Raw genomic sequence first — 26,134 nt, 5'->3', positions numbered from 1 at the left:
CTTTGCAATCTACATTTCTCACATTACCAAGCCCACACCATTCTATATAATTTAAAATCAATTTTTCTAATATGTAATCTGATGATTTTGATTTATCTCCCACAATAGAATCTAAGATCAAAGTCAGAGTCTTTGGTCACTTTTGTATATTCTTAATCAAAGATAATTTATTTTTTGAAAGTAACTGAATAAGAAATCATTTCTTTGTAATTGTGAAATCGACCTGGTGACACCATTACAGGTAAACTAATACATTTATGAAACAAAAACACACATGTATTGATTCTTCAAGCCATTATAAGTAGTCAATAGGACATGGTCTTTTAAAAATAGGTGCAGTGTATAAAGAGGCAGGTGTTTAGAATTCACACTGCAACAAGTCGCCAAGGTATCGATGGAGTATTTCTGCACTTTAATAATTGTATAGATTCTCAGCAAGCAGCACATGGGGACATAGTGAAATGTATCATTGTGACATTACTTTAGTCTAGAAGACAAGGTGCTTTCCAAGGGCATTATTTCAGAAGGATAGAAGACTAAACCTGCCAAAATATTAATAAATATGCCACGGATTGTGTAAAGTCACTTTTGAAACCTTGTCTTTACAATTTCATAAACTGAACAAAGTACAAATTAATATCTCAATACAGAAATTTGCTTAGCTCACTATGTCAAGGCTAAAATTATCCTGAAAAATTATACTGTGGATGCTTCTCATAGACAAAAAGTGCTTTGCATAGCTTATTACCAAATGTGATAGGCTGTGTGATTAGCCACACTTTATGCAGAAGAGGCAAAGACAGCAAAGAGAGCCAGTCTCCAACAGTTTGCTCAGAAAACCCCATTAGTTCAGAATGGAATGTGAAACCATATTCCAGGGTACTTACCCCCAGAACTGTGTTTTTTTGTTTGCTTCTTTCTTTGTTTGTTTATTTGGTTTTTCTAGACAGGATTGCTCTGTGTAACAGTCCTACATTTCCTGTAATTAGCTTTTGTAGGCTCACTGAGATCACCTGCCTCGCCTCTGCCTCTTGAGTACTGGGATTAAAGGAATGCTCCACCACCATCCCACCAGTACTGTGATTTAAATTAGTATATTGGACTGTTGTTCTATGTACTTTTTAATTTTATTTTTATTTTTGCCAGATAAGGACACAAACTCTCTTTTTCCTTAGTATTTAAGGTGCTAGAGTTATGAAAACTTGGCAGTCTATATATCCAATTTAAAACCCAATAGAATGAGGTAATCAGTTTAAGATTAGAAGAGAAAGAAGAGGGCTGGAGAGATGGCTCAGAGGTTAAGAGCATTGCCTGCTCTTCCAAAGGTCCTGAGTTCAATTCCCAGCAACCACATGGTGGCTCACAACCATCTATAATGAGGTCTGGTGCCCTCTTCTGGCCTGCAGGCATACATACAGACAGAATATTGTATACATAATAAATAAATAAATAAATATTTAAAAAAAAAAAAAGAAGAGAAAGAAGAAAGATCAGAGGAATTTGTGTGTGGTGCAGCAAAAGTCGCGTCATGACACTAGAACCCAATAGAAACCAGTCCACTAGCCCTGCCTTAGTTAAGACTCTCATTTTCACCTGGTGACTGATTTCACAGACAACAGCTAACTGGTCTAGCTTCTAAGGAACATGCAGTGTTGGTGTCAGTGCCATATCAGAAGAAAAAATGGGAAGTGTATGTCTTTAAGCATCTCATTAAATATAAGTAAGCACTGCTGCTTGTGTGTTCTATCCAGGAATCCATAGTTACTACTTTGAGTTAATAAATGTGCAAAGACCCTGGGAACTATAAACTGAGAATCTAATACACAGGGACCAGGATCATCCATCTTCATTCCAACTTCTTTTCAAATAACTCGTTAAAACAAACACAATAGCAACAGTAGCATTTATCTTATTAAGGGAAGCTAAATGCAATATTTGAAAAAATGTGATATTTTGGTACCTTCGCCTTGATGAATTAGATAGCTATCAAAATACACCAGAATACACACCCTGGTATTGTACTCAAAGTCCAAAATAAAAAAAAAAATATATCTCATGGCTTTGGTCTATATTATATGATTGATGGATAAACATAAAAGAATTTCTGGCTCCTGTCCTCTCTCATTTTATTATTATTTGAGATAGAGTCATTCACAGTCAGTTGACCTCAGTTTTATGCCCTTGAGCTGAGTTTGGCCTTGAACAGTTGGTGCTCCTACCTGCACCTCCCATGTGCTGTAATTATAGGTATGGATCATACCACACAGTCCTCACCTTTTTCTTTCTGATTCCCAGGTTGTGATAGACACAAGAGTCTGAATTCTGGTGTGAAGTTGTATGTGTGCCAGCATTGTACACACAATGAGACCTTGATTTATAGAGCTACTGCAATGATCATGGTATAAGTACTATGTCCAATTCCAAGTTACCAACTTGATACCAGTAAAAGAGCAATTAGCACCAAGGAAGAGAAAATACTTAGCCCTCCAAGCCAGGGTAAACTTTGGAAACACATGTCTGACTCAAGGCCACCGACATTGTTCTAGCAGTGTCTCAGGTTAATCGGAGAGAGAAAGATAGAAAGGAGAGACTCTATTGGGTTGCTTATGCCTGACCGCCATTTCCACAGGTTTCTATAATATTTGATTTACTTAGGAATTTGACATATTTCTTTACTTCTAATTTACAAGAAAACTGGTACTTTCAAAGTTACAAGATGAAATGGTTTTCAATACAAAGTACATTTCCTTTATTTTTTTTTTTTGCCCTGAAGAATGAAAAAGTTATTTAACTTTAATGAAACACTAAGATAGTTTAAGAAAGAATGCACAGATGATTGGAAATTATAACAGTGTCCTCTGTGGACTCAATGAAGAGAATTAATATACTATGAACTGTGCCGACAAACATCTTGTTTCAAATGTATTTACCAGATCTTGAGTTCATTACCCAAAGGGATAAATATAATATAAAAGAATATATTCTATCAATTTATGAAGTCTAGAATGTTAGATTAATTTCATAGCTATCAATATCTTTCTTGAAAAATAAACAGAGTATTCTAATGATGAGGATAAAAACAAATAACATATAGTGGTCATTTTTGTTTTATGAAATACAGCAGGTGAATTGCGGATTAAAAAGCATTTGAGCCAATTTTTTTAGTTAGTATTTGAAAATCTTGATTGGCAGAAAGTATCATCTTCAGAGTAAAATAAGCATCATATAGGTAGAGCCTTAGGGAATTTGGGATGCTGGCTGCAATACTAGCCAAAGAAACTTGCTACCAGTTTGAGTTTTGATAAGGCCAGCAATTAATTACAGAATTATATTGTGACCTTGCCTCTCCATGCCTCCCTTCTCTTTCTTCTACTGAAAATGACAGGGTGGAAGTTAATGCATTCAAATGTTATTCCTAACTCAAAGCCTCTTAAATTGGTGAATCACAGTATTTACAGAAAAAATACTTTCTTGCAGTTAGTTTAACTATTTGCATATATAAATAAAGATTTTAAGCTCTTGTTCTTTGTCCAATTATATAATATTTAAATTTATAGAAATACACAAACCACATGTGCAAACCATATTATATAATGTAGACTTAGTTTAAAGATAGTGTTGCCATGCAAAACCCTGTCTTCCTAAGGATCAATTTACTAATCGAAAACCCTATTTTATGCTTAATTTTTCCCTCCATAAAGTCCATGTTAAATGTTAAGTCTCAACTCTCTGAGTTACTGTATTTAGACATTATAAAGATAAAAATATATTATGTTAGATAGTTTAAGAGGTGAACCCTAAACCCATAGGTGATGTTGTTAAAGACAAAAAGTATTGGAGGAATGCCAGGAAATATTTTTCTTCTGGTCACAACAGGGTAGCTGAAAATATGAAATCACAGCAGTTGTGCCAGCACGTGCAGGACCTATGCAAGCCCAAGTCACACAAATCTCAGCATGAAGAGAGGAGCTGAGCACACAAAATCAGCACAAGTCACGGAGTATTGGTAACTTAAATTCTGGGAGACTTGGAGACATTTCTAAAATCATAGCCCCTGGTAAACTTCCCATTATCCAGTACAAGGTCACACAATATCTGGGCACCACAAATTGGTTTGGAAGGATGATTTTAAAAAGACACAAAATTGGATGGGTAGATTCAGGGGTGAATTGAGGTAGGGTTAGGGGTAAATATGATCAAAATACTTTGTTTGAAACTTCCAAAAAATTACTAGATATGTATTTCACACTCACACACGTGTGTGTGTGTGTGTGTGTGTGTGTGTGTGTGTATGAAAAGGAGAGAGGGAGGGAGGAAAGGATGGAGGGAGAAAAGAAAGAGGAAGATACCGAGGGAAGGAAGGAAGAGAAAGAAAGAAAGATCATATTCTTTCACCATCACTGATGTCTCTTACAAAACTGAGTCAGAAGGAATCTTGATCTTGGGCTTCTGATACTTAGAACTTTTAAGAAAATAATTTATTTGCAATACTCAGAAGGCAGAGGCAGGCAAATCACTGTCTGTGAATTCAAAGTCAAGCTGGTCTTGAGAGTAGGTTCTGGGACAGCAAAGGCTACACAAAGGAACCCTATCTCAATAAAGAAAAAGAAAGAAAGAAATTATTTTGTTTAAAATCACTCAATCTAAATCATTTTGTTGTGTTGAGGTAAGATAATTAATGTATCTCTCTTTTAACACTTCTTTTTGCTTATGAAGTGTTACAAATTATGAAGCCACAGACAAGACTTCTTTCATTGTTATTTCTGATGGATTTTCTTCTGCTGTCTTTAGTCTTTGTAATTTTGTGTTTGTTTGTACCTTTAAAATGAATATGAACAAAGAAAATAAATATCCTTCCCCTTCATACATCAGTTCCACTTCATCCTTTATTGTAGAAAAAGTGAATTGTGTTCAATTTTTTCTGTCTGGTAAATTTCCCTTTCTCCTTCCTTCCTTTTTCTTTATTTCTCTAATTTACATCTTTTTAAGACATAATGAATCTCCTAATTTATCCCACAGCTTGTTGTAATAAGACATCCTAAATTTTGCTTCAAAAAGGCCCCGATTGAGAATATTAATATGAGTTTTTTGATAAAAAATGTGGTTTTCACTCATTTAATCACTCATTCATTTGACAATTTCAATTACAGGACTCAGAGCCACATACATGCTTGAAAAATAAAACAATATTACTGAGCTACATCTCCAGGCCTTGTACTAAAAGTATATAACAAATGAGTCTATCTAAATATTTTGCAGAGAACTGAAAATATTTCTTTCTTTAGAAAAAAAAAACTTGAAATCATGCACTTGAAACCATTTTAATCTTGCAAAACCAGATTGTGTAAATCATTTGCTATCTTTTCCTGCTTTGTTTGTGTTTCAAGAAAATAAATAGTGCAATGACAGGCAATAAAATATGTCGATGGCATTTACACTGCCTTTAGAATTAAACAAAATGGATACCTTTATTTATAAAACAGAAGTCTCGTCAAAAGTTTGATGAATTTCAATTATCTTGAAAATAACCAACTATGTCTTTGTTGTGTAATGAAACCCTTCCTGGGAAAACACAACATACCCAACCTAGGAAACTCCTGAGCAAACAAATAGGGATTCCATTGAAAATGAAACCTGATGAATAAATGAGTTTTATTGGGATTACTCACAGGATGAAAGGGTTCCTTACAGGAGAAGACCTGACTCAAACAACTGCATCACCAAAAGCTTGTGCCAGTGTGAGTAACAGCTCACAAACCATGGGAACCTGGAGCACACAGCACAGCCTACAGGTGTGTCAATGGTTTGGGGAGTGTCCCTTCCAAGTGTCTCAGTTGGTCTAAACCTCTTCGAGGAAGGTCAGCTCATTTCTACTTTTTCCAGGTAGTGGGTCTGGCCTTCTCTGCAGTATATCTCTGGTATTCTGAGAGGGACTCTCAGTTTTCACTCTTTTCTCTGGCAGGAAGGGTCCTAGACCGAGAATTTGGTCAGTTTCAGGAACCTCCTGAAGCTCTTTTGGGTTGTTAATCTTCCTGCTTAGGGAAGCTTACTTTCAGGGTGATATGTCTCATTCTTGGAGGAAACTGTGACACAAAAGTAATAAAATAACACAATTATGAGTTGCAATAAATGCCATCACTTTCATAATAAACTACTTCTGGCATTTCATATGGCTTTAAAACTAATAATCTAAACAGTAGTTATAACTTTAACCAATTTAAAACTTTAGTTTTGTTTTCTTCAAATGAGCTAATTTATGTTCAGCCTTATTTGCCATGGGTCTAAAAGACAATATAAAATACTAAAGTAACTATATATGAGAGTACTGTACACTTATTTGATTTGTATTCATGTGTATGTGTCTATGAATGAGTATATACACATGTGCAACTTGGAGTATGAAATCACCTGGAGCTGGAGATGGAACTAAGAGCTTCGTATGGGTGCTAGGAACTCAAATTTATTCCTCTGAAAGAGTAGCACCCATTCTTAAACTCTAAGCCCCAGTTGGACTTACTGAGAAGAACAATGTGCGTAACCAATACCAGATCATGTTCTGGAACCATTTAATCCATTTTTTTCTTTGATATAAACATTTTTTAAATCATCTTTATTTAATAATATCTAAAAGACATCATGCTTTTAAATTAGCAATGAGGATGCTGTTTATGTAATTAGAAATTATATAAAGAATACAATGTTTTGAGAAATGCTTACGTAGTCATAGAAACTAAACATAGAAACTACATCCATTCATGAAAAAATTCACTGAAGGACAGAAAATTCAAGGGCAACAAACTGGTCATTACCTTTTATTCTATAATTTTACACACACACATACATGTAAACACATATACATACACAAACATACACACATGAATATAATACAGCAAGTAAATTTAGTCCTGCAGATATGTACACATTTTCTTTTTTGCGACAGTCATTGAACACCTGTAGCTTTGAGGGTCGAATTGTGAAATTCCCCCCATCTACACAGAGATGTTCAAGTGGGAACTGGGTTTAAAATCAGCACCAATCAAAAATTAAAGAGAAGACTTTAAATGGAAGTAGCCTAAGTGGATGGACAGTTGATTTTAAAACCCAGTTCCAAGGAAAAGGCCACTTCCTTAAGAGAAGTTCCTTAGGGGGATGTCTGAAGACAAGTTTTAACCATAGCTGTAGGGTACCAACCAGAACTAGATGGTAAGATTCTATGAAGTAGAAATTCCAGATGCTGGATACAGTAACTCTTTCCAGCAAGGCTTTTAATTCTTATACAGACTAACATCACTGGTTGAGTCACAGCATAGAATCATCCTGATTTTCCTCAGTGCACTGGGCCATGACTGACAGTGTGGAATTGCTTCTTTACAGCCAACAAAGGGAATATTTAAATTCCTGAAGTAGTTATTGGCTGCAGACTATGGAAAGAAAGAGACTGCTTTTTATGAATATCTCTCTGAGATGGCTTACATAGACTGTGGTCAAGGGATGGTTACTGCTGTTGATTAAAGACAACAGGATCTCTCTGAGGCAACCAATCATGGTGGCAAGCATTGCAAAATGAAGTTCTGTGTGGAGAAAAGAGGGTTAGCCTCAAGATGAAGTCCGGAGTTCTGGGATATTTTCTAGGAAGTAGAGACTGCAGCTTACCTATTCCTTCACTTCATGTCTTCTTTTTTTTCTCTAGTGTATTGTGGACCTACAAAGTGGAGGGGAGGATAAAGACTATGTACAGTAAAGGCTCCTCCTCTCTCTTTCAAGCACCTTGCACGACAAATATTTACAGAGTAGCACCTTACTGTTTTGAGAAACTTCTACCTTAAATTTCAGTTATTGGAAAAACAGAAACTCAAAAAGGCATGAAAAATGAGCCATATCCTGGAAGTTGAAAAAAGCTTGTTTTTCTGGGAATTTAAGTAATTGTAAGTGGCTTCTACAAATTGTTCTCATGTCTGAAGAAAGAAGTCCAGTGTACCAAGTGGATATGGATTTAACACAGTGGGAGTTACAATAAAAATGAAAGCCAAAGAATCTGAAGAGAACTACATCTGGAAATCATACCCTGTTCATTTTTGCATGTCTTTCCACTCACTATCAAACCATTAGCATGACAATTTCAGAAGGGGATTCAATGTATAGATCTCATCCACATTTGATCCAAGGCTGCTGTTGTAGAACTCCGGTGCTCATGTTCTCCTGAAACCCACCCCTAAGGAAAGCTTGCATCTTCTTCTCAGAACTACACAGTTTTATCTTTGCTCTTTGTTGTTTATTGTCCGTGATTGTCTATCAATCCCGAGGGCTTTTTACAGGCCTGAATTATTTTTTTACACTTGCAAAGTGTTTATATTCTTTCTAAGAGCCATCACAGTATTGGAGAAAATAGTATGTTTTTTTTTTAAAAAAAACAAAACAAAACAAAGGTCTTGCTGAATTTATTTCTTTGACTCTATAAAGAATTTTTATAAAGTTATATATAAATATAAATCAATTCTAGCAATTATAAATGGAATAGAAAAAAAAAGACTTTGAAGGATACTACCCCACACTCAAGCACACACAAAAGAAAGGTACTACCACTGCACGAATCTTTGGGCCTCTTATCTCTGATGCCATTGACAAACACATTTTCCCATTTTTTACTTATCTATTGGTGCTATACTGTACAGTACTCTGGAAGTCCATCAGCCATACACAGTGTACTAGGGATTTGCATCTAATATTGGTATATTTCAGATGTTTAAAGCTCAAGTACATAAAAAATTATGATCTGATCTTTCCAAAATGAGAATTTTAATTTCCCATTAAGAGTAAGTAGACTTACATCTGATATTAAATGGTACCAAATTTGGGCTCTAGAAATGCGTAGCTACAGTTCCAAACCCTGCCGATATTCGAATTCTTCTCAAGCTTCATCAGACAGAATTGATAAATGGGTTCTTATGCTTAAGAGAAGGATGCTATAGGGTAATGCTGGCTTTAGACAACTGAAATGCAATGGCTGCCAAAGATCATCAAAGGCCAGAGGTGTCACGTTGTTAGCATCGTGACTGCAGAGACAAAGCCTTACTATGTGGCTCTCTGCACCACAGTCATACACACCAAAATCCCCAATCCCTCCGTCTCCTTCAGGAAAAGACAGTCTATTAAAACACAAGCTTGAAACTGTGGTATTTTCACACAGTTAATTCCTAACTTTTTTATTGCAAAGAGAAAACAAAATAAGACTTTGTTCTGAAACAGGATAAAAGATGTATCTTCTGTTCAGTGAAAATTACATCAATTCAAAAGCAGACAAGGGAATCATCTAGCTTGCAAACAGAGTGGGTTGTTCAGGAAAGGAGCACATTATGGTATGCTTTGTTCTACATCCAGTTTAGTATTTCCTATGTGGGTTGGAGTCAGCTTGAAATGAAGAACTATATGTAGGATTTCTGTAAATTTATAAACAATGCTGTAGGTCGTAATTTTAATGCTACATTAAAACTTCATCTGTTTCCTTATTAACTAACTTATTTGCTTTGAATTTGATTGCCAATCATTTGCTTTACATTTTTGTCTTTAATAACTCAGTGTTTTCAATATGACTTTAATACTACCAATGTAATACACTTTTATAGCATGCTTGTAATTTGTTGCTGTTCGAATGAAATATGTCCTCCCCTTCAGGCTCATGGATTTGGATATTTGGTCCCCAGATAGTGGCATAGCTTTGAGGTTTTGGAACCTTTTGGAGAGGAAGCTTCGCTGAAGGATGGCACTAGGGGAGGGCTTTGAGGATTTATAGCCTTCATTTACTTTATGCTTTTTCTCTCTATTTCCTGTTTGGTGATAAAAATGTGCACTCTCAGCTTCCATTGCTGTTACCAAAACTTTCAATATGGTCATCAGTTTTTAATGCCCTGGCAATGCTGAAGTATGGATGGGCAGTCCGTATATGGCAGTTCTGTTGAACTTTTCCATATTGGGTTTTATGGTCTAAGTTGATGGGAATGACTGATTTGTCTTTCTTAGCAAATTTAAGAAAATTTAACCAGCACATGTGATTTTCATTTGAAACAAAACCAGTGAAGAAAAGGTGGATTAAGGGCTTAGGCTATTCACTTTCTAGACTATCATTTTCTTAAAGCCACCTCCAGAAAACTAAAACAACAGCAACACTGTAGGAATGACGGCAAGCAAGGAAAAAGAGCACACGGGGAAACTGACCAGAATAAAATCAAATAGATGATGAACTAAGTGAACAAAAAATATTTTCAAAATCTTAGCTTTGAAATTAAAATAGTCATTTGTATTTTAACAACTAAGATTCTGAAATGAAGTTACACCCATATGCTATCCCAAAAATCTGGTATTGTCTTCTATTTGCATTCAGAAAAGACATTTTCTAATTCCTAGGAGGAGGAACAATTTGTGTACCCCATTCTGGTTATAATGATCATGCTCTTCCTGGAATAGCCAGCAAGTCCTTTGTTTCATTGGCATGGATACTACTGACTAAATTCCCTTTCCTTATCAGTAATGCATTTGTCGAAACCACCCTCACTGTTCCTACAGCACAAGAGGAGCCCTTCTTGTCCACAGACTTCAGTGACAGCAAATGCAACATGGTAATGGGTTCATCCTCACAGAAGTGGACATCCTCACTATGATGTAATGATTGCAGATTTCTAGTATCCAATAGACCATTTATTGAGGGACTTATTAATATCTGTTAGAACCAGCCATATAGTTTGAATTAGAGAATGTTATGGTGCTCTTACTTCTACTACTAGAGTCATATTTATAAAATCTGCCTCTGGGTCTAAAAAGTTATTTATTTTTGAGAAAATGGCAAAAGACACATACAAAATAATAGGATTAACTCATGGAGATTTTGAGCTACGTCCTTTTTTTTTTCTTTTTAAATTAATATTTCCACCTGCTCCCCTCCTCCCAAATATTGCCCCCTCCCCCCACGCCCCTCCCCCTATCCCCACTCCTCTTCTCCACCCCCCACACCATTCCCCCTCCCTCTCGATACTGAAGAACAGTCCAAATTCTCTGCCCTGCGGGAAGACGAAGGTCTTCTATCAAGGCCAGCTCGTCTGGGACTGAATAAGCATGGGTTGAAACTGGACTCTCTGAGCATGGCGGACAATGAAGGCTGATGAGAAGCCAAGGACAATGGCACTAGGTTTCGATCCTAATACATGAACTGGCTTTGTGGGAGCTTAGCCTGTTTAGACGCTCACCTTCCTGGACGTAGATAGAAGAGCTACGTCCTTGAAGAGAATCATTCTCAATTTGTCTCTGGGTAGCATATATCAATGTTACAACTTATTTATTGTATTTTAGTGATTTAGGATGTTCAGATTAGAACAGCAACAAAAGAAGCCCATGTTGCTAATCCCATGCATAATCTTTGTCCCTGTTACTATGAACTCAGTCTTCAAGAGCCCATGGACAAGGAAGAGGTTCTTGGTGAGGGGGAGAAGATGATTGATATCTGGAGACTGTATTCTTTTTACCACTTTATAAAGTTCTGTTACCAATGGTCTAGGTCTGGTCTGGCTATTTCCTTGCCTTTTACTCCAATAATTAAAAATGAGGCTCACACAGTTGTTAGACCCCCCAAAATTTTTGTGACCTACAGGTTGATAAATACTGCCAAGAGTGTTTCAGTCCAGATCAGAATTTATAATCTTTAATTCCTGATTGATTAGGAATACGCTTGAGTGGAAAATGTCCAAATTTGATTGTTACTAGAGTGAAGAAATTTATTCTATTGTTCAAAGGTGAGTGTATCTGTAGTGCGATGAAGGCTGGGATCCAAGCCAGATTTTGCAAATTAGGTAAGTGGCTCTGATGTGGGATGCCGCTTTGTATGCAGTGAATATGGCTTATTAATGTTGATTAATAAAGGAACTGCTTTGGCTTATGGTAGGGCAGAAAATGGCTAAGTGGGAAAGATAAATTGAATACAGGGAGAAAGAAGGAGGGGTGAGGGAGATAACAGCAGCCAACAAAGAATCAAGATGTTAGATAGCAAGAGATGGGCCTCATGGTAAAGTATAGAAATAGAAATGGGTTAATTTAAGTTATAAGAGCTAGTTAATAATAAGCTTGAGCTAATAGGCTAAACAGCTTGTAATTATTATTAAGCCTCAGAGTGATTATTTAGGAACTGTCAGGCAGGAGAGAAACCTTCAGTTACGTGGATCTTTGGAGTGAAGTGTGTATGTCTAGTATCTTCAGATGAAGGAACTAAGCTTCCGTGTAAATTACCACAGAAAGGAAGTGTGTGTAATTGGAAAACAAGTGAAAGTGTCACACTGTCCTCTTCCTTATGCTTGTCAGCATCAGTACCTCTCGTTATTTACCCCAAATATCCCAGTCAGGAAAATGCTGCTTTCTTTTCATACAACAATATCTAATTATTTGTCAAGAAGTCCTTTTAATTTTCTTCAGTCAATGAAAGAGAAGCAAATAACAGAATTTGATCTTGTCCAGAATTATCAGTTCACAATAGGAAAATGAGTAAGAAGTAAGTATTTAGAATGTTGAAGATCTTCTATGATATCTGATTACTTCTGTGTCTGGTAACAGGTGTTAACAGAAATCATTAAGAACCTGCAACCAGCAGGTCTGTTACCGCCATGTGCCCTCCTGTTTGAGTCTCGGGCAGGAAGCCGCGACCAGCCAAAACTTTCACTAAAAGCAAAGGTAAAATGAAATGGGGAGTGGAGAAAGTCATGAATTCCAATAAGAACCATGTTAACAATCACAAATATAAGAATCGCTCTATTGATTCATTATTTTTAAACAAAGATATATTTTTAAATGTCGTACAACTCTTTTATTTGTCCCTGTGTGACTTCCATCCCATCTAATATAATTTATAGATATTTAATGATATTTTGTTTCAGTATTTATGTTACTGAATGTCAAAGGAATATAGATAACATAGTTTGAGGAAAAGTGAACAATATTCACATAGTATCAACATAAAATATGCTGCTAGAAATTTTTTTGCCATGGTCACAATATACCTGGCATAGATGGTGGTTTGTTTGGTCACAACACTTCAGAGCTTTCAGTCTGGTAAATTGTCCCTATTACTCTGAGTTAGGCAGAACATCACATGTTCTAAGTCTGTGATTTAACAAAACTCAACTTATAGCCTCCAGGAAAAAGGAAAAAAGAATAGAGGGAGAAAGGGAGAGAGACAGACAGGCAGAGAGATAGAGACAGGAAGATTACAGTCCTCAAAGTTATATCTCAGTACCTTACTTTCTCCATCTAATGCTCTTAGTTCCTCTACTAATGTAAGTATATCAAAACCACCAAAGATGTTAAAACCTTCAGCGTTCAATCATTTCTTAACAGTACCACTACTGGGAGAGCAAGGCCTCAGCACCTGAGTCTTGTGGGAGGACTTCTCATATGCCATCATAATAAAACAAAGGACATAGTTTTAATTTCACTGGGGAGTTGTATTATATTTTTACATGATAAAATTAAGTGGCTTTACCATTTAATTAATTTATTAGGAAATTAAATACAAGAAAAAGATATTTGTAATTTGACAAAGATAGACTCCAATTTCTTTGTGTAGTTTTAAATGGATAAAGCCAAGACATCCTATAAGGTACGTTTATCACTATGACTTTTTCTTAGTTTTGGCAAAAGAAAACTCTAGATGAATTTTAAATATAAAATGGGGTATCAGCCATTGCATCCTGAAGAATCTAATATCTCACTAGTTAATCCTGTGTAAAACTTTCCAATAATCACTGTGACTCTCTTCCATGTGGTCAGCTCATGCTGAGAATTGACCAATTGCTGAACTGTCTCAATTTCTAGTCCTGAGAACTATAAACTTAATGTGCTTCATCAGCCAACAGAGCTGATGTGGTGGTTACCTCGAGAGGATAGAAAAGTTATGGAGTCAGGTTTTGTGAGCTTTCACTAAAGCAATAGCTGCTGACGTGGTAAGTCCAGATTCCCTGGCTGTGTCTGCAGGAAAGCATATGACTGCACATACGCCATTTTCTGCTCGTGAAAAACTCATGATCCCAGACTACTTAGTTGGCTGAAAATACCTTTAATGAAGAGATGGTGAAGAAGTGACCAGTTTACCTGTTTTGGCTGTTATGTCCAAAATACATTTGTTTTTGTTAAGATTTGAAATTTGAACATTGGGTTACAAAGAGTTCTTAGAGAAGAAGCAGTGCCTTTTTTAGTGACTGACAGAGGAAATTGAATAGATTCTTCTCTGTCAGAAAAAACTTGATGGAAATTATAGTTCAGAGAGGTTCAGATTCTCCCAGGGTACCACTATCTATGCATGAGACTTCCTATCGGCCAGGACACTGGAACTGAACAATAGTGTGAGTAGCTTTTGTGGGTTTGTTAAATCACCTCAGTAGTTACTGTATGTCTAATCGGGACAAGACTTAGGGTTTTTATGTTTTGAGGCCCTTATCTCTATGTTTATATACATACTTCAAAATATACTCTGGAACATATATGCAGCACAAAGAACATATTTACTGTTGTAAAGTAAAAAGATGAAAATACTTAAGTATTTTACAACAAATATCTTTTTGAAGTAGAAAGGAAGAAGAGGAAAAAGAAAGGAAAAGGGAAGAAGGATAAGTTGTACAATTCTGTTGTGCCTAGAGCTAACACAGATGTGGGCACTTTCAATGTTCTCATTTTTGTGATTGTATTTTGCTTCTTAACTGGGAAAGTTGGGTAGTGAGCACAAAAAGGGCAGGGGAAAGCAGGTCTTTTTATTTGCACACAAATAGCACATGCATCAGAAGTTCCTTATATGCAATGAATTCCGTAGATTTGAGGTTTAATAAAATTCACAGAAGTAATGTGACTACGACTATAAAAAATTACATCCAATGAGATGTATTTCTCCTCTGCCCATACACATGACACCCCAACTCTCAAAGCTTTGAGGAACGAGAGGTTTCTATAGCTAAGGTAATTCAATTTTCACAATGTAGCAGATTTGTGTATTATTGTGACTAAATTCTCATAATTAAATGGCTGTTTTTCCATTTGGAAAGAAGTGAATAAAATTAAGAATTTACAGCTGAGTCCTGAAATCTGCACTAAGACAGTCTTAGGATATGAAAAAAAGAAACTAGAATGTCCTTCCTGAGTTCTCCGTTTCTTCACCAATTTAGTATGCCCTCCTAAGGTGATTAATTGTTTTATAGTTTTAAAAGCATTTGTAGTATGGATATATGTATTTGGTAGTTAAACATCAGCGACTATGTGCAACAAACAAGGTTATATTTGTGAAATATTCTCTAATTGCACAAGAAGAAAACACCTAAAACAGGAGATTGTATTATACTTTTTCCCTAAGAATGAACCAACATTGATATTTCTTCAGGCTGAATTAGATCTTTAAACATCTTTAGTTTTCAAATATCGAATTTATTTTAAATATTTATATGTGCATGTATATGTTTCTCTGTGTGCGCATATTTGTATATATGTGTGTGTCTATGCATGTGTGTGTCTCTGTGTGCGCATTTGTGTGTGTTCATGCACTTAAAACCCTCTTTCTCTCTCTCGTGTGTGTGTATGATTACAAACACAGCGAGAGTTCAGAAGATGACTTCAGGTTTCCTAGAGTTGGAGTTGCAGGTGGTTCCGAGCAGCCTTATCTGGGAGAAAGGAACTGAACTTGGATTGTTTGCAAGATTAGTACACATTCTTCACCACTGGTTCATCTTTTTATACCCTGAAACTCTGAAAGCTTTCTTTCTTTCTTATTTTAAATATAATTTTAGACTTGTCAAGATCATATTAACATAAGCAGTATAGTACTCATTTATATTTGTAGATAACCACTGTTTTTTGAAGGGACATATACAAAATGATTGTCTTAAAGTTAGAGCACAATTCATTCTTTCAGTTTAATAAATAGAACAATTTACATTTTGATCTTCAATAAGAAAGACAGTGCCCATGTAATCCTTGGTGCATAGCTCTTGCTATATATTAAGTCACGGGAAAAATATTGCCCTAAGAAATAAAAGGAAAAATACATCTAACTTAGCACAACTTTTTCTGTGTTCCTTTAATCTTTCTTTAAAAACCATTATTGGAAGAATTCTTACTTTGTTTTCACATTAAATCCTTTACAAAATGATGTGTGGGAGAAATCAGTACAGAGAAATTGTGTGTAGCTTCCACGAACAGTCTTATTGCTCTTTTGGAACGTGGCAGGTAATTGGAACCTTTAAAAAAATACCCTCCATTTCCACTGCAGATTATAAAGTTGCCTTTAGAGTCACAGCATCAATCTAGACCAATGGAACATGACCAGCACTAAGCTTAAAACAATCCTGTCTTCTGTTCTAGGGCATTCAATCTTACATACTCTTTTTACTGAACTATCTTGAAACATTGGCAAGCAATAGGGCACCGACTTGGACTAATCTCCATCAGGGAAGTATTTTTACATATTTAACTATGCAGTAATTATTTACAAAATTGCCTCTTTCAAAAACGAACTCAGATCTACCCAAGTTACATACCAACAACAAATGAAATTCATAAACATCGAGTTTCTGTTTGCTTCCAAGTAATGTAATTGAAGTTTTTTTTTTAATAAAAATTTTCTTTCTGTTTATGGTATGTGTGAGAGTGTTTTGCTTGCATGTATTTCCATGAACTACGTACATGTCTGGTACTGTAGAGGGCAGAAGAGGGCATCAGATGTCATGGGACTGGTGTTAAGGAGAGTTGTATTCTTTTCTAACCTTAGATCTCATGCGATCAAGAATGACCCAGAACTTGCTATGTAGCTGAGGTCACTCAGAATTTGCTACAGAGCTGAGGCTGGTCTTGAACTCATATTGGACTCCTAGTCTTCCTTTCTCTGTTTGCTCAGTTCTGGGATTATAGGCATGTATTACCATGCCCAGTAATTATACACATTCTTTTTTATCATTAATATTAAAATCTAAATGCAACATCCACTCCCACTTTTCCTTCTTTTGATGCCTCCTCTGTATCCCCATCTTATTCCCGTAAAAATTATTACCTCCTTTCTTTTATTTTTGCTACACATGCCTACATTCTCTCTCTCTCTCTCTCTCTCTCTCTCTCTCTCTCTCTCTCTCTCTCTGTGTGTATATATATATATATATATATATATATATATATATATATATGCTGTTAAATCATTTAGTGTTGTTTGTACGTTTATTATTTCAGGAATGATGGCTTGCTTTAGCTAATTAGGGTTTCATCTCTGTCTGTCGAAGAATGATTTTGTTGTCCTTAGCATTCTTTAATTGTTTGTCATTCTTTGTTTGGGGATGGAGTTTCCCCATTTTTTTTTTCTTCCATGCTGGCATATTATGTTTGTCAGGACCTGTTTTAGCAGACATGTTTTTTGAGATATCACTAATCTTCCCTGACATTTCTCAGAGATACTTTCTAACAGAAGATTTCCTGGTTTTCTGGTTCTTCCAATCTTTTACTCCCCTTCGGTGACGTTCCCAGAAACTTATGTGCATGAGCTGTGTTACAGATGTAGCCGTTGTGGCTGGGCACCGCATGATCATGTGTTCTCTCCATTTCAACCAATCATGGTGTTTTTGTACTCAACTTCAATTTTTTTACAATGAAGTATTTTGATGTAGGGTGAATGATACATTTACCTGGGGCTGTAAGAATAAATAACTACCTCTCAAACAAATTAATAATGTGTATATAGTCTAATTACTAATTTTTTGAGAGGTAATTATTTATTATATTATTATTATTAATTTCTTTGAGAGGTACATACATATACACACACACATGCAAAACAAGGCCTCAGATCTTCAAGTGGTAGCCATGAATAATTAAGCCAGTTTTCTTTGATAGTATAGTTCACAGTTCAGCTGTCAATAAGGACACTGCAATATAATTACTTGTTAACAATTAGGAAAATTTTCTAAAGCCCTTCAGATAGATTCTTCTCTAGGACAAAAAGTTTTATAGTCACTAAAGCCATTCTCTGGCTGTACTCTTGCATTGGCTGGGTTAAATAATATAGCCATCAGAAATTTTAATATTCATATTTTTGTATAGCTCTTAGTATTGGATCTGTAGTATAATTAAGCTCTTCATTTTACATACTGCTCTTACTACCGGCTGGTCCTGCAACCCTACAGGAAAGATCAGACTCAAAGGAAAGCCAAACCCTCCACATGCTGCTGTCTGTCGCTCAGAGAAAGAACCTCTGCAGAAACACCTTATCATTTGGAGAAACCAATCACAGATACAGAAGAATCAATGATCTTCCTGCTTCTCTATTCAATGAGTATTTGTTAAGTCTCAGTTCTATTAATGTGGAGAAAGAAAGTTTCCCTTTTAACAAAAAGAAGGTAATGTCAATGTGTAATAAGTGCCTCCATTTTAGTTAATTGGCATATAAATTTAAATATTTATTTTTAATTCAGTGTATTTCTGTTGCCTGTGTGTAGGTTTGTACATGCATGTTCGGTACTAGTGGATGCCAAAGGAAGGCATCAGACACCCTGGACCTAAGTTGCTAGGAGTTGCAGACAACCATAAGTGCTAAAAACTGAATTCTAGTCCTCTGCAAGAAGAGCACAAAACTCTTGATCTCTGAGAGATTCATACAGCTCCAGTTATATTTTGTAAATAACATTTATTTGTGATATTTTCCCATATTATTTATCCACAGGGATGAGAACGACATGTGTGGGATTCCAAAATGAAGTTGGCCTAGGGTATCTGTATACACACACACACACACACACGTAATTATTTTTTTTTACTTTTAATTTTTGATTTATTAGCAGCTTTTTCGCTGAAAACTTTTCTGTTCTAGGTTGCAATGCTATCGTGTTGTATTCATTATTTAGGCTCCTCTCAATTATCTTGATGAAACAAGGACAGACTGTACTACTTACTTTCGCTTTAAAAGGCAAAGTCTTACTAACTTGTGCACAGTAGATAAAGTGTATTGTTTTGATGTCTGCAAGAAAAGTTTTTACAATATGGTTGACTAGACCACAAACAGAGGAAGACCACAAATATCTTGCCAAATTGAGTACACAAACTCTCACATGACTTTCTTCTGCTCTGTGATCAACACCCTAGAAGGTTTTTCAATCATTTTTTTCTCTAATTTAAAAATTGCAAAATGTGAAAGAAAATCAGAAGAAAATATTTACTATACCTTAAGGTATATAATAAATATGATAGCCATAGAATTTACTCTTTAAAGATTACATTTATTTTGTTTTCTGCCACAGTGAGCCGCGAGAGCTATAAAACTCACTAAATGAAGAAAAATTCAATTAACTTGTTGTAGTAGGATGAAGCTTGAATCTCCAGAGTCATAAGAAGGAGTTCTGATGCCATCAATTTCCCAACTGTCCAGGTCAGGTATTCTACAACTTCCTTAATATTCATTTTTGTCTGGATCATTTTGTTATCTAACTTAGAGTGTTAGTGAAGACAAATTCTTTCAAGGCTATTTCTATACAGCACAATCAAGTGGACTCCTTTGTCATGTCATCTATTGGCTATTTTTAGGTTCCCTGTGACATGTTTAGAAAGTCAAGAAGAATTGAGCCTTCAAGCTTTTGTATTCTAACATGATTTTTCTCCATTTTACCTTGAATTTTATAGACTGTTCTCTGATTTTAAAGAATACAATACATGATATATATATTTTTAATTTACCCCTCAATGTTTTTGCTTTTGGAGAATATGTACTTTCAAAAACTCCTTGTTTATCATTAACATTTTCACACAATTGCTTTTATAATTTACTGTTCTTAAAATTGTATTGGATGTCCTTCTAACTATAAATATTCATAAAATTATGCATTTTATTATTCTATGAAGTTTATTGGGAGAATACAGAGAGTAAAAGAGCAATAGTGTGATAGCATCTTTTTACAAAAATATGTTTTTTTTCAAATCGTCTCTTCTGGAAAACATAAATGTCTTCTTTTAGATGTTATATCCCTATCCACCTACCTCTTTCTTATTATCATTATTTTGATTTTGGGTGTGAGCTCGTGTATCTTAGGCTGTCTTTAGCACAGTATATAGTAGATGAGGTCCATGTACTTCCTTATCCTTCTGTATTCATCACGTCAAACCCAGAATTTATATCATGGTGACTTCGTTCAGTTTATTGAATTCTGGGATTCTAGACGGGATCTCACTTCTTCATTTACCCATCTAGAAACCATTGTATATGTTTTTAGGCATTTCAGGGGCTTACTGACACTGAATTTGTTTTCTTGTCATTTAATTGTTTCCTCTAACAAATCCAACTCCTCACAAGTCCTGCCATGGTTGCTTTTGGATTACCTAGCTAGATAGGCCATATTGTGTTTTCTATTTGTGTTTCTCATCCCATCTGGAATGTTTTAGCCCCTTCCAAACACAATCTTCATGTCATTCTAAATGATTCAGATGAACCAGAGATTCTCATCTTCTATTTTCTCACTTTTCTTGCAAAATTAGAGACTAATAGAGAAGAAAACATGTCAATGTTTTTGATACTGCAATTTCCACTCTACCAGGAAGTTGTTTCTGGGAACATTGTTGAGCTTCAGTTCCATGTCTCATTTATGGCAAACTGTTTATGATTCTGTCCCACATGTGCTATGAAATGCATGATCTAATTCAACAACTGTTTTTTCTGTGTTCTATACTTGCAGAGTGAATTCGGTTCAACAGGGAGGCATGCCACCACATACCATAAGAAGGAAGAAAACCACCCTGGGATTACTCCCAAGGATACTCCATCTTCTAAGGGCTCAGACAGGCTGCTGATATTATCACTCTCTTCCTCTCTTACTCACTCGGTGTCATGATTGGTCATTATCACCGTTGCTATCCCCCATGATATAGCTATGTCAGAATTGCCTTGATAGATGCTCCACACAGAGATGGATCAGCAGCAGTATCATGCTTTTTCACAGGGACCAGGCACTGCTCCTCCCAATTCACTCTTGTTTCTTGTCTGTTGTTTTTCAGGTATTAATTGTGCTGCATGACTTTTCCTGGAAGATGTGAATAAACATGTATTGTCCAGACAGAAAAGAAGTTTGGGAATTTTACCAATGAATAATATTTTTGAAAGAAAGAAGAAGTAATTGTAGTGAACAAAGACAGGAACATAGACTCACAAAGATCTTTCTAGCCCTTTGAGGAGCTTGAATTTTGGGTGGATTAGTCTAATCTGAGTAGTCCTGTGTCAGGACAACTAGACCCAAAAGGAAGTGAAAAAAGAAGCCAGCTGTCAACTTTATTCTGCAACTGGGCAACAAAGTATTTTGTGGAGGGTATGTTTCGTGCAACATCATGTCTACCACAGAGGCAGAAAATTTCCACTCAAAGGAATGTTTCTACCTCTAATGTTTAATGCAAAACCACAATTAAACAAATATAAATATATTAGAAGTTACCTTAACTCTTAAAAACCATATAACAAAAATTCATCTAAATTCTCTTTTCTTTATTCCATACACTTTTCTTTAAGACCACCTCTAAAGGGCAACCTAGGTCAAAAACAAAATGCTGCTATGTTTTGAGTTTGTTCGACAGCCCTGTCAACAACTAAAGAATCTGTTTCATGTCCTGTATTGGGGTTTAGTTGTCTTTGGCTCTTGAAGGAAACATCATCAGTTCAGATGAGAATTATTCATTAAAATTATCCATGCTTATACATTGAATGTGTGCATTACAGGATCTTTTTAAAAAGTAAAATAGTGATAGTATGATTCTTTGTGCCTCTTTTCCAACATTCTTGTTATTTAAAGAACATCCCCTTTCTATTTCCTTTATATGATTTCCTGTATCCTGATATTTTCTTCCAAATGGAGCAAAAGAACCTATTTTAAATATATTAAATACTTTTTAAAAGTCTTTCTGCTGTCCACTTTGATCTAAGCAGTTTGTATTTATTAGTCTTCATCTGTATTTATTACATGAGATCAACTTTTTGATATTTACTTATATATAATAAATTTTATTTTTTTTTACTTTTTTCCTTCTTAAAAATGTTAATTCATTATTTTCTATGTACGAATGTTTTGCCTGCATGAGTGTCTACAGAACACATACATATAATGCACATAGAGACCAGAAGAGTGTTGGATACCCGGGTACAGGAGTTACAGTATTTGGGTACTGGGGATGGAACCTGGGTCCACTGGAAGAATGGAAAGTGCTCCTAACCACCAAATCCTCTCTCCAGCTCCAAACAACATACTTCATTCTTTCATTACTCATTGAAAACGAAATTTGTCATATAATAAATTCTGATTAAGGTTACCACTCCCCCAATTCCTCCTTGTTCCTCCCCACTTCCCCAGCCACCCAAATATGCACCTTTTGTTCTCTTTCTCTTTAGAATACAAACAGACAAAAAGATTGTTTTAATAGTAAAATAAGATAAAAGGAAAACAAACTAGAATAGAGTAGAACCAACAAACAGAAGAAAGAGAGTAAAAAAAGAAAGCGTCAAAGACACAGATGCAGAAATACATAATCACACACACAGAAATCCCTTAAAAAAACAAAAATGGAAAACAGAACATATATACAAAGGACCTGTAAGGTTAAAAAAAAGCAAAAACAAAACAAAAGAACAAAAAATTATTGTGAGACAAAGAACTCGCAACAAGACATTAAGTTCCTTTTGTTTTAGATATCTTTGCTGTTGTAAGGAAGCCGCTTGTTTGTTCCCAGCTGCTCAGTCCCAAAATAACCACATAGAAGCTGTATTATTTAAATCACTGCTTGGCCAATTACTCTAGCATATTCCTAGCAAGCTCTTACATATTGAATTAATCCATTTCTATTATTTTATATATTACCACGAGGTTTGTGACCTAGCGGCAAATTTCCACAATATCTGTCTCTGGCGGAGGCTCCATGGCTTCTCCTTGACTCTTCCTTCTCTCTTCTGGCAGTCAGTTTAGCTTTCCCTGCCTAGCTCTACTCTACCCTATCACAGGTCAAGGCAGATTTTTTTTTTATTCATTAACTAATAAAAGCAACACATATACAAAAAATCTTCCCATACCATACTGCTATGCCTGGGCCTTTGTCTGAGGAGTGCCTCATATTATAAAATAGAAATCTCTGAGTCTAATTCATCAGACTCTCCTGATATGGTCAGACTCTGCTGGAGAAAAAAAAAAACTATCGATTTATTTCAGTGTATTTGTCAAAGGGAGATCTCTTCTGGGTTAGAGATAGGTACTTATGTCCACTTCTCCTCTCAGTGCTTTGAGTCCATCTGACCTACACCCTTTCAGGCTTGGTTCATGTTGTCACAGTTTTTTTGAATTTAGATGTTTGTAAATCCTGCTGTGTTAAGAAGATCTTGTTTCCACAGAGTCCTCCATCCCATCTGACTCTTACAATCTTTTCCACCTCATCTTTGCCAGGATTCCCTGATCCCAATGGAGCAGAATTTTCTCATGTATGTCAGGAGGAAGTATCTCTGATAAGGCTGAGCAAGGCACTGGTCTATGAAGATACTCATAAGGAGTCAATCTTTTGTTATGTTCCTTTAAAAAAACATTCATATTTGGTTTTACCCTAGGTTGTTGGTCACATGACCAGTGTTGAATATGAATTCCAGTTCATGAGATGGGCCTTTAATTCAATTGAATATCGGTTTGTTACTCCATGAACTTTGTGTCACTATTGGGCTAGCATATCTTGTAAGTAAGTTTATTGTAGATTGAAGGTTTTGTAGCTGGACTAGCTACCTTTCTCCTTTGGTGGCTGCTAGTACCATGAACACTAGTCAGTAGGGGTGAAGGCTTGGTTGGCATCAGCTCGAATTTTTCAAGTTTAATGAGTTGTGTAGGTGTTATCTTCAGTAATAGGGGCTTGCCTTCAGTTTCAGAGAGCAACCAGCAATTGCTTTGGAGATTTTTTGTTTTGTTTGCGGGTTCTGATATGGCCCTTTAGATAAAATCTCTTTTAGATACAGCCTATTTTTGGAATTAGAGGCTTCATTTAGTGAAGGAGATGACCAGCTATGACTCTGTTTCCCCTGCCCTTTGCTGATTGCATTTAAATCACCTTCATGTACGTATATATTTTGGAAAGCTTCTCTGTATTACATTTCCATATGACTCCTCTACTTGCCTTTAGTTTTAGCTGTCCCTCCCGATATTTTCTCCCTTCTTCTTTTTCTCTCAGTCTTTATTTGATTCTCCATTTCCAGTCCTACCCTCCCTGACATTCCATATTATCTAGTCAATGCTTTATTTCAAATGAGATCCAATTCATCCCTTGTCCCTTACACTATACCTCATATCTATGGTTACATTGGTTATAGTCTGTTTATTGAAAACTTAGAAGCTGACATTTATATATAAACAAATCCATATCATATTTGTCTTTCTGGGTCCTGATTATCTCACTCAGGATGAACTATTTCTACTTCCATCCATTTATCTGTGAATTTCATGATTTTTAACGGCTGAAGTAATAGTCCATTGTACAAATGTACGATCTTTTCTTTATCTGTTCTTTTATTCAGAAACATCCAGTCTGACTTTGGCTGTTAACAATAAAGCTGCTATGAACATAACTGGGCAAGGTGTAGGATGGATTGTCCCTTGGGTATATGCCCACCAGTGGTATAGCTGGATCTTGAGGTAGCTCTTGTCCCAATTTTCTGAGAAACCACCATATTTATTTCCATAGTGCCTGTATAAGTTTACAATCCCATCAACAATATATGAGTATTTTTCATACTCCATATCATTGCCAGCATGACATGTCTTTGTGTTATTGATCTCAGCCATTCTGACAGGTGTAAGATAAAATATCAAAGTAGTTTTGATTTACATTTTTCTGATGACTAAGGATGTTGAAGATTTCCTTAAGTATTTCCCAGCCACTTGTGTTTCCTCTTTTGAGAATTCCCTATTTATATTTGTACTTTATTTTCATTTACTTGTTTGGTGGTTTCTTACTTTTTTTTTTTTTTTTTTTGAGGGTGGATCAGTGTTTCTGCAGTCCTGGCTGTCCTGGCACTCACTCTGTAGACCAGGCTGGCCTCAAAGTCACAGAGATCCCCGACCTCTGCCTCCCGGGTGCCGGGAACAAAAGAATGAGTTCTCACCACCAGACATATATCCCAGTTTTAATTGGATTAATATTTTTCATATCTATTTCCTGAGTTCTTCTCTTTATATTTTGGATATTAGCACTCTATCATTTGTGCAATTGCCAAAAATATTCTCCCATTCTGCAGCCTGTTGCTGTGTCTGTATGATGGTGTCCTTTGCCATAAAGAAACTTTTACTTTCGTGAGGTCACATTTCTTAATTGTTGAATTTAGTGCCTCTGCTCATGATGCTCTGTTCAGAATGACTGTTTCCTGTGCCAACCAGTTTAGGATTTTTCTCCACTTTCTCTTCTGTTGGATTCAGTGTATCTGGACTTCTGTTGAGGTTCACAAAGAAAGATTTTAGTATTTACCTATAGAAAGAGAAAATGCAAATGACTTTGAAGGTGAATTATCTGAAAAAAAGCATAACCTATCCCCACCCCAGAGGATTTTTCCAGTTAACTATTTATAATTTAGGGTTTGTAGTTGCAATTTTGTAGATACCATTTTGCAAAACAGAAATGGTTGTGATTTTAATCCCTCCTGAATGAATAAAACCCCAGTTTGTTCAATTCTGTTCTAACTTAATCACCACTATTATGGGACAGGCAGTAAGTTAGGGACTTGGGATATGGAGATAAATAAGTCATGTTGATAACACATTATTAGCTGCTCATAGGGCTGTGATGTTTGAAATTAAACTGGGCTTTTAGGATGCAAGAGAGTGTAAATGGCACCCTGGGGCTCTCTTGCTAGGAGATTTATATGGAAGGGGTATGAAAACCTCATTATCTGGGTTCTCTGAGCTTGCACTGATCTGCGTACACAGTTCCTGTGTAGGTGATCAAACACAAATCCCTGTTATATCTCTGTAGATCTAAAGGCTGGTCTTCTTAATTCTCCCACTAGCATTTCAAAGTGTCAAACACATGAGAATTGTAGAGAACTTGGATCCAAAACATTGCCACCACCAATTTCTTGTTGGTTCAGTGC

General features: G+C 35.8%; 1 long non-coding RNA gene across 1 annotated transcript in view; it reads left to right on the top strand.

The window, feature by feature from the left end:
* LOC130888163 (uncharacterized) overlaps positions 1 to 19,410 on the top strand; it is a 34,757-nt gene extending 15,347 nt beyond the window's left edge. The window contains exons 2-4 of the long non-coding RNA XR_009058427.1: positions 12,592 to 12,708; positions 18,183 to 18,395; positions 19,293 to 19,410. This is a non-coding gene — a long non-coding RNA (uncharacterized LOC130888163). The remainder of the gene's footprint in view (positions 1 to 12,591; positions 12,709 to 18,182; positions 18,396 to 19,292) is intronic.
* Positions 19,411 to 26,134: the final 6,724 nt, after the last annotated feature.

This window comes from Chionomys nivalis, chromosome 16 (genome assembly GCF_950005125.1).
Source record: "Chionomys nivalis chromosome 16, mChiNiv1.1, whole genome shotgun sequence".
NCBI classification, from domain to species: domain Eukaryota; kingdom Metazoa; phylum Chordata; class Mammalia; order Rodentia; family Cricetidae; genus Chionomys; species Chionomys nivalis.
The sequence above is the reverse complement of the archived record's forward strand: the minus strand, read 5'-3'. Positions and strand labels throughout refer to the sequence as shown.